At 46.3% G+C, this 8,780-nt stretch overlaps 1 non-coding gene across 1 annotated transcript; it reads right to left on the bottom strand.

The window, feature by feature from the left end:
* Nucleotides 1–7,044: 7,044 nt before the first annotated feature.
* On the bottom strand, nt 7,045–7,160 carry LOC115099671. The gene has a single exon (XR_003858847.1). It is a non-coding gene; the product is annotated as a U5 spliceosomal RNA (small nuclear RNA).
* Between the last annotated feature and the right edge of the window lie 1,620 nt (nt 7,161–8,780).

Genomic DNA, 8,780 nt, shown 5'->3' with positions numbered 1-8,780 from the left:
GCCTGGTGCACGAACAAAAGTTCGCCCGCGCATACATTTATAAAATCTACCCCTATGTGTTTTCTGTTTCCCAGTAATTCAAATTGATATGATGCGAAGTTCTCATATTATTCTTGTGAGACAATACAAGCAACCATTGGTACAGGTAGTTAACATTATACAAGTCCTCTCCTTCACAGATTTTCTCCTGTTTACCACGCCCTCTGATCTTAGACATACACATACATATGGTTTTTTGCATGTCATGGCTATAAATTCCACAAGGTCATGTAGCAATTGTTAATCACACAATGTTACAATATGAGTACACAAATGTGTGGTTTGTTTTTAATTATTGTTAGTTATATATGTTTATCATTTTACTTATATTTTACATTTTTGAAATTGTTTGCATTTTTTAAGTTATTGACACTTTATATGTAGTAACACATATTTATGTTTAACTGTCGATGTATATGTATGTCAATTATGTGTAATTTTAAATAATTTTGTTTTTGTAGTAGCCCCTGAGGCAGCTCCTCCAAGAGCGAAACTCGGCCAGAGTCGGTCTAAGACCAATAAAGAATTCCCAATTTTACCGATCACTACATTGTGTCCTGCTATCCAGACATAAAGTGCCACACTGCCATCTGGATGCTCCTGTCTGTCATTGCGATATAATTTGTACCCCAGTATAGCACTGTCCCATTGGTTATCCTCCTTCCACCATGTCTCTGAGATGCATGAGACACTCGATGCAAAGGATACATGAGACACTCGATGCAAAAGCCCTCTTACTGCTGGACTGCTGCCTTCATCTCAGATTTGTTTAGTTTCTAGTTACGTTTTAGGTTGCTATGGGAGTAGTAATGTGTCTAATTAACATCCTTTAAATGTATTAGTGAATTCACGATATGTCTGGTAGTGGCCTACAGGGGAATGATCAAACTCTGAATAATGTCATCATTCACTGTTATACATTCTAATTCTCCCATCTTAATTCTTAGACTTCTGGCATTAGCATACAAACATTTCAAAGTTTGTTTTTTGTTTGTATTTTCAGTCTGCTTTTTAATTGATAGGGATACATTTTTCTTAATATTGGAACCTCATTGTTGGGTTGCCCTAATTCTAATGCATCATTACTATCCTTTGAAGATACCTCCCTCTGAACCATGCGCTGCTGAGCAACTGTCGACTTTCCCCTTTGTTCTAGATTAAAAGCTGCTCTATCTCCTTTATAAAGGTTAGCGCAAGCAGTCTAGTTCCACCCTGGTTAAGGTAGAGCCCATCCCTTCCGAAAAGACTCCCCCTTCCCCAAAAGGTTCCCCAGTTCCTTACAAAACTGAATCCCTCTTCCTTGCACCATAGTCTCATCCATGTATTGAGATTCCAGAGTTCTGCCTGCCTCTGGGGACCTGCGCGTGGAACAGGGAGCATTTCAGAGAATGATACCGTGGAGGTTCTGGATTTAAGCTTTCTACCTAAGAGCCTACATTTGGCTTTCAGAACTTCTCTCCTACATTTTTCTATGTCGTTGGTGTCCACATGTACCATGACAGCTGGCTCCTCTCCAACACTGTCTAAAATATTATCTAGGTGATGTGTGAGGTCCGCCACCTTCGCTCCAGGTAAGCATGTTACCAGGCGATCCACACGCCCACCAGCCACCCAGCTGTCTAGATTCCTAATAACTGAATCACCAACTATGACAGCTGACCTAACCATTCCCTCCTGGGCAGTAGCCCTTGGAGAACAACCTTGGTGCAAAAGGACAATGCACCACCTGGAGAGCAGGCCCTTGCTACGGGATCCTTTCCTGCTCACCAGGTTGATGATCTCCAATCATGAGACCTTCTTCCTCCAAGGCAGCACCAGGGCTGCCAGTCTGAACTTGGGACTTGGCCAATATGTCCCCGAAGTCTCATCTATATATCTCGCTGTCTGCCTCAGTTCCTCCAGGTCTGCCACTCTAGCCTCCAGAGATCAGACTCATTCTCTGAGAGACAGGAGCTCTTTGCATCGGATGCACATGTACAACTTCTCACTGGCGGGCAAAAAATCATACATGAGACACTCAATGCAAAAGACTGGGAGGACCCCTCTTACTGCTGGACTTCTGCCTTCATCTCAGATTTGTTCAGTTCCTAGTTAAGTTTTAGGTTGCTATGGGAGTAGGAATGTGTCTAATTAGCGTCCTTTAAATGTATTAGTGAATTCACTATATGTCTGGTAGTGGCCTACAGGGGAATGATCAAACTCTCAATAAGGTGTGGGGAATTCATGAAGTGAAGTTAAAAGGCTGTTTTGTTTTGTTTTGGTTTTTTTTTTAGTGTGAAAGTGGCATCTGCCTATAAATTAATGGATGAGTTAGGGGTGGGTGGGTAAGGGGTGGAAGGGTTGGGACATGCAAACACACTAACTTCTGCTTATTAGCTGCCTTACTAACTATTAAAAGCACAAACATGCAAACACACTAAAGAATATACCCCAATAGTTTACTTCTCCCCAATACTTAAAAAAAAAAAAAAAAAATTCCCAAGAAAAACTTACTGATTCCTTTCAGCCACCAGCAAGGTGATCCTCTTCCCTCAGTGCTGTGAATTGAACCCCGTGAAAGGAGGCAATGTGCTGTGGAAGTCCATGGAGGCAGAAGATGTGCTGGGTAAAAAGCTGGGCTGTAAGAAATTTAGGGAGAGCAGTGAAGAGGACCATCTTCGAGAAACTATAAACAACGACCCAGATGACGTGGTGACCACCTGACGGTGGCAGGTCAACTATGAAGTCTGTTGAGTGATGGGTTCAAGGTTCTTTAGCAACAGGTAGTGGCTATAGGAGGCCCCAGGGATGTCCAGTCAAAGGCTTTTTCTGGGCACACTTCGGACAGGAATCGACATAGGCCCTGATGTCCTGCTTCATCATGGCCACCAATAATACCACTGCAGTAAATCCAGTGTGTGTGCCCTTCCTGGGTGTCCGGCGGTGAGGGAGTTGTGAGCTCAGGCTAGAATCTTCCGCCTAAGGTGGAGGGGAACCACTGTCTTCCCGGAAGGAGCCACCTGGGTAGCGGCCAGGAAGACCTTTGCAGGGTCGAAAATGTACAGCAGAATCACGGGAGTATCCTCGGTCTCAAAAGCCCTGCAGAGAGCATTGGCACATGTATTCTTGGAAGCCACCCTGTAACGCAGAGTAGTCGAACCAGCTGAAGAATAGTGACCAACGAGCCTGACGGGGGTTTAATGTAAGCTTGGCTAAGGTATTCTATGTTTTTATGGTTCGTGAAGACTGTGATGGGATGTTGTGCCCCCTCGAGCCATTGTCGCCATTCTTCGAATGCCATCTTAATGGGAAGGAGCTCCTTGTCCCCAATGTTATAATTTCTTTCGTTGGGAGAAAACCATCGTGAGAAGTATAAGCATGGCAGTAGGGTACCTTTGTCCGAGTGCTGGTTCAGCACAGCCCCCACGGCCGTGTCAGAGGCATCTACCTCTACTATGAAGGGACATGAGAGATCAGGGTATCAAAGACATGTATCCTGAAGGAAGGCATTCTTCAGGGCGTTGAAGACCATGATTGCTTCTGGCGGCCATTGCTTGGGGTTGGCCCCCTTCTTGGTGAGCTCAGTAAGAGGTGCTTCCAGCCGAGAGTATTGAGGAATGTAGAAATTGGCAAATCCTAGAAACCATTGTAGAGCCCGCAGTCCTGACAGTTGTGGCCAGTTCTGAATTCTGGAAGTCTTTTCAGGATCCATGTAGAACCTGGTGGTCAAGACAATGAAGCCTAGGAAAGGTGACTCTTGCTCGCACAAGCATTTCTCCAGCTTGATGAACAGCTTATGGTCCCTTAGCCGTTGAAGAATTCATCTAACCTCTTGGCGATGGGATGACAGATTTTTGGAGTACATTAGTAAGTCTTCTAGGTACAACGATGAGCTGGAGTGGAGCATGTCCCAGAAGACCTCGTTCATGAGGTGCTGGAAGACCATGAGGGCGTTACAAAGGCCAAAAGGCATCACCAAGTATTTATAATGGCCGTCCCTGGTATTAAAGGCAGTCTTCCACTCATCGCCGGGTTTAATGCACTCGAGGTTATAGGCCTCACAGAGGTCCAATTTTGTGAACACCCTGGCCCCTTGAAGATAATCTAGCAGCTCTGGGATAAGAGACAATGGGTACCAATCTCTCCTAGTGATGGCATTTAGTCCACGGTAGTCAATACAGAGCTGCAAGGATCCGTTCTTTTTGGTTACGAAAACGAAACCGGTGCCAGCCGGTGAGGTAGAAGGGTGGATGAACCCCTGGTCTAGGTTCTCCTGGATGTACTTAGACATGGCCTGGATTTCTGGCAGTGACAGGGGATATACTTGGCCTCGCGGTGGTGTAGTACCATGGAGAAGATCAATGGCACAATCAAACGGAGAATGTTCAGGTAGCGTCTCCGCCTTTTCTTTGGAGGAGACGTCCACAAATTCAGCGTATTGCGGTAGCAGGGCGAGTGGGGTAGTGACCAGGAAGGCCCTTGGCCATGACATCTCTTGGATACAGCCGGTGTGGCAGTGAGACCCCCAGGTAGAAATTTGTAAAGTCTCCCAATCAATTCGGGGAGTGTGTTTCTAGAGCCAGGATAGACCCAAAACCACTGGGTTTATTGCCTTCTCTAGAATGAAGAAAGAGATATCTTCTTCATGGAGGATGCCAGTGTGCAGCTTCACTGGGGCGGTCACATAGGTAATCCTTCCCGGCAGTGGGTCCCCACGGATCAAAGAAATCACCAGCGGTGGCATCTGAGATATCATGGAGAGGTCCAGTTGGTTGACTGGATCTGTGAGGATTAAGTTTCCCCCGGCTCCGGAGTCAATTAGGTCCTGGGTTAAGAAGGCACTATTGGAATGTAAGATATTCATGGGAGTGGTGCATTGGAGTGGAGTAGCCCAGGGCCAACTCCCGCTGATGCCTAGGCTCTGGATTTTCCCAGCTTTTCATGGCATTATGCCAGCATGTGCCTCTTGCCAGGGCAGTTAAAGCACAGTCCTAAAGACCACTACCATTGCTTCTCTTCTGGGGTAAGTCAGCTGCAGCCGAGCTGCATGGGTTACTCCCCTCATGCTAGATCCAGTATAGAGGGTAGAGGCAGAGACATGGGCCGAGAGAAAGATGGAGCCAGAGGTATTGTCTTCCAACCAGGCCTGACTTCATGGAGACGTTGCTGGATGCAGAGATCAATGCACCCGGAGACGTCAATAAGGTCCTCTAAGTCCTCAGACAGCTCCAAGACAGCCAGTTCATCCTTTATTTTTGAGGACAACCCTTCCAAGAAGATGCTCCTAAGACCTCGCCATCTGAGTTCAGAAGCCAGGGTGTGGAACTCCACCGCATACTCAGCCAATGGGCACAACCCTTGGTGAAGGTGAAGGAGATCGGAAGCTGCTGTGGTCTGTCAGCCAGGCTCATCAAAGACCTGTTTAAATATTTACACAAATCGTGGAAGGTCTTGAAGCAAGGGATTTCCACGCTCTCACAAGGGGGAGGCCCAGGCCAGCACCTTCCCATCCAGGAGCGACAAGATAAATTTAGTCTTGATACTGTCACTGCAAACTGGGATGGCTGCAGGCAGAAATGCATGAAGCAGTGGTTTATAAAGCCCTGACATTGTTCCGGGTCCCCTGTGTAGCATGGGGGAGCTGGTAGGTGAAGCATGGCAGTGGGTGTAGGTGGCATTGCTGGAGCAGGGAGGTGAGCGCTGGTCACTTGGATGGCATCTAGGCAACTTACCAGCTGCTCCACTGTGGCAGCCAGCATGTCTAGGCACTGCTGTTGCTGCTGGAGTCTCTGGGCCAGTCCAAGGATAGACTGCAGGCTGGTCAGGTCCACCAGATCCATGTCCTCAGCAACCTGTTGGGAATGTGGACCCTTGAGCCAAGATGAGGTTGTTGCTACCATCAGAGGAGGGCCCCTGCTGGTCCTCATCATCGGGATGCGGCTTCAGAGAAGAAGACCCCACAGGACCTTCATATTTACCAGTTCTTGTTCCCTGCAGGTTGAGCCCTTGGGTACCAGGACCGGCAGGACTTAGGCACGGGTCTTCCTTCCTGTCAAGGCATTGGACTGTGAATCGAGAGGCAGAGGCAGTGTCTGACAGACTGAAGGGCAGGGCAGGCAGTGTACAAGCAGAGACGAGGTACCAGGCTGGAGTCAGGGCAGGAAGAGGTCAAGCGGAGTCAATAAAGCACGGTCAGAACCAGAGAGTCAGTCCAAGGGGACGAGGAGTGAGGCAGGAACTGGAGGCAAGGAACAGGAATGCAGGAACCAGGAATCAGGAGCGAGGACCAAGGCAGGAGTCAGGAACGCAGACAACTCGTACTGAAGATGAGCAGGATCCCTTGGTGAGGCGAAGTGGAGGTGGCAGGGCTGGGAATATACCCAGGGCATCTGATGTCATCTCCCCAGGACAAGGAGAGTTTTCCCGCCACTGACCCTTTAAATTCCCTGAAGGGACACACGCGCGCGCACACACCTAGGGGCCCACCAAGGAGGCAGAGCATTGGCAGCATGTGGGGAAGCCGTAAGAGCAGGCCGCAGCTACAGCGTTCGGCGGGACGAGACAGAGACGTGGGAGGCCAGCAAGGGCTTCCTGCCCATCCACGTGAGGGGGCCCGGACACGGTCTCATGCAGCCGGGAAGCTTAACACAAGCTTTGCTTCAGGTCTTCAGTCTAGAAATGAGCTTACGTATCCAGCGCAGTCTCTCTTAGAGCAGCACGGAGGCGCCAGGAGTGAGGTGAAGGGTGCCTTGCTCCCAGCAATCTAATTTAAGGTATGGAGGGAGGTTCAGGGGAAGAGGGGGATGCTAAGGCATGGTAAACCTTTGTAGGTGGGAGGGAATAGAGGAGGCAACCTTATTTTATAAATTATGATACACCAGAATGGGGGGTTGTTAATATTTTAAGGAGTGGGGGGGGGGGGGGTGAGAATGGCATGACCTGACAGGGCCTTTACAAAATATTTTGGGAGAAGGGAGGGGAAGGGGATGGCCTGCTGTATTTATTTATTTATTTTTTAATTTTATTTTCCCCATCAGTGATGGGACTTTCAAAAATTAAGTGAAACTCATAAAAGTTCCTCTCCACGGAAATCTTTAGTAAAAGGCGAAAGATTTGTTCGATCTGAGGAGAAACCAGAGTATAGCCTGCTGTATTTATTTAATTGTTTTTCATTTATTACAACGCTACTAAGTTGAATATCATTAAAGATAGCAGATTAAGTAGCATGTTATATGGTCACATGAGACCAGATAACTTTAGACCTACCTGGCTATTTTCAAATATAGCCAGTTAGGATAACTTTAAGCTTTTATATTCAATTTATTTATTTATTTATTTATTTATTTAAGGTTTTTCTATACCGACATTCGTTGATGGACATCATATCGGTTTACAGGCAACATGGAGTCAGCAACAGAGCTTTACAGTGTAACAAACATAACAACTTTTACAGAGTAACTTTAATAACAGTTTTACAGAAACAGCTAGGCAGATTATATTTGTTAAGAGCAACAGTAACAGGTTAAAAATGTGACCAATAGGGGTTGCTACATAATAAAATGTATATAAATATCTAAATTGAATAGTATAATTAATGTAATAATATAATTGGGTGTATGGATTGGACCGTTTTTTGTAGAGTAAACTGGGGTAAGGTGAAGTTTAGTATTCTCTGTGATGAGAGCTACTGTGTAGTGGGGTGTTAGGATAAGTGCGGGGGGGGGGGGCATAGGTTATTGAGAGGGCAGGGATTAGGGGTGGTAAAGGATGCATTGTAATAGGATGCAGTGTAGTGTCCTTGAGATTATGAGTATGCTTGTGTGAAGAGCCAAGTTTTTAGTTTTTGTTTAAATTTGTGTAGGCAGTGTTCTTGGCATATGTCAGCAGGCATATAATTCCAGAGTATGGGGCCAGCAATGGATAGGGCGTGATCCCTGGTAACATTGTAATGGGTGAGTCTGGGTGTGGGAATGTTTAAGGTTGCTAAGTAGCATGATCGGGTGGGTCTGGTTGTGCTGCGGAAGGAGAAGGTGCAATGGGGCCAGTTTATATCTGGGTTGTGTAAGGATTTGTGTTTATCCCACCGAACATATGGGATATGTTATCCAGCTAATTTTAGCTGGATCACTTGTCTTCAGAAAGGCCTACTGACTATTGGCCTCTTTATTTCTTATTTTTTAAATTTATTTTGTTTGACGTTTATTTCATTTCATTTATCAGAAACAAAATAAGCACCATAGCAAAGAGAAAAAAATAAATAAATGAACTTTCCTCTGCCCACCGAGCTTCCACCCCCACCCTGCCCCCATCACTGACATTTAAAAATTAACTCCCCTCGTCGGGCCTTCTCTTACCCCATCTTGGGGGGGCAGGAGTGACTGAGAATCACTTTTGCCCCATTTTGATCACTGGAACCCCCACAGATGTGGTATGTAGTGTCTGGGGGCAGGGGAGAAGTATAGGAGAAGGCTTGAGGTAGTTTCAATTTTTTAATGCCAGTGGGGATGGAGATTTTTTTCATTGCCAAAATGACAGGAAACAAAAAAAAAGCCCTTAATTTTGTGGGTTATTTTTAAACAAAACACATATATTAATTTCATTAGAGAACAAATACACATTCCTTCTAATTTGTTCATGTCCAGAACCTGTCTTCTTTCCTTAACACACTTCAAGAGGGCATGGGATAAACACACAGGGCCGGATTTTCAAAGGATTACGCGTGGGGGCTAGGCAGTCCAGGGGCAGGGTGGGGGCGGGGCCAA

Source organism: Rhinatrema bivittatum, chromosome 9 (assembly GCF_901001135.1).
Source record: "Rhinatrema bivittatum chromosome 9, aRhiBiv1.1, whole genome shotgun sequence".
Taxonomy (NCBI): Eukaryota; Metazoa; Chordata; class Amphibia; order Gymnophiona; family Rhinatrematidae; genus Rhinatrema; species Rhinatrema bivittatum.
Note: the sequence above shows the minus strand (reverse complement) of the source record. Positions and strands in the feature narration are given on the sequence as shown.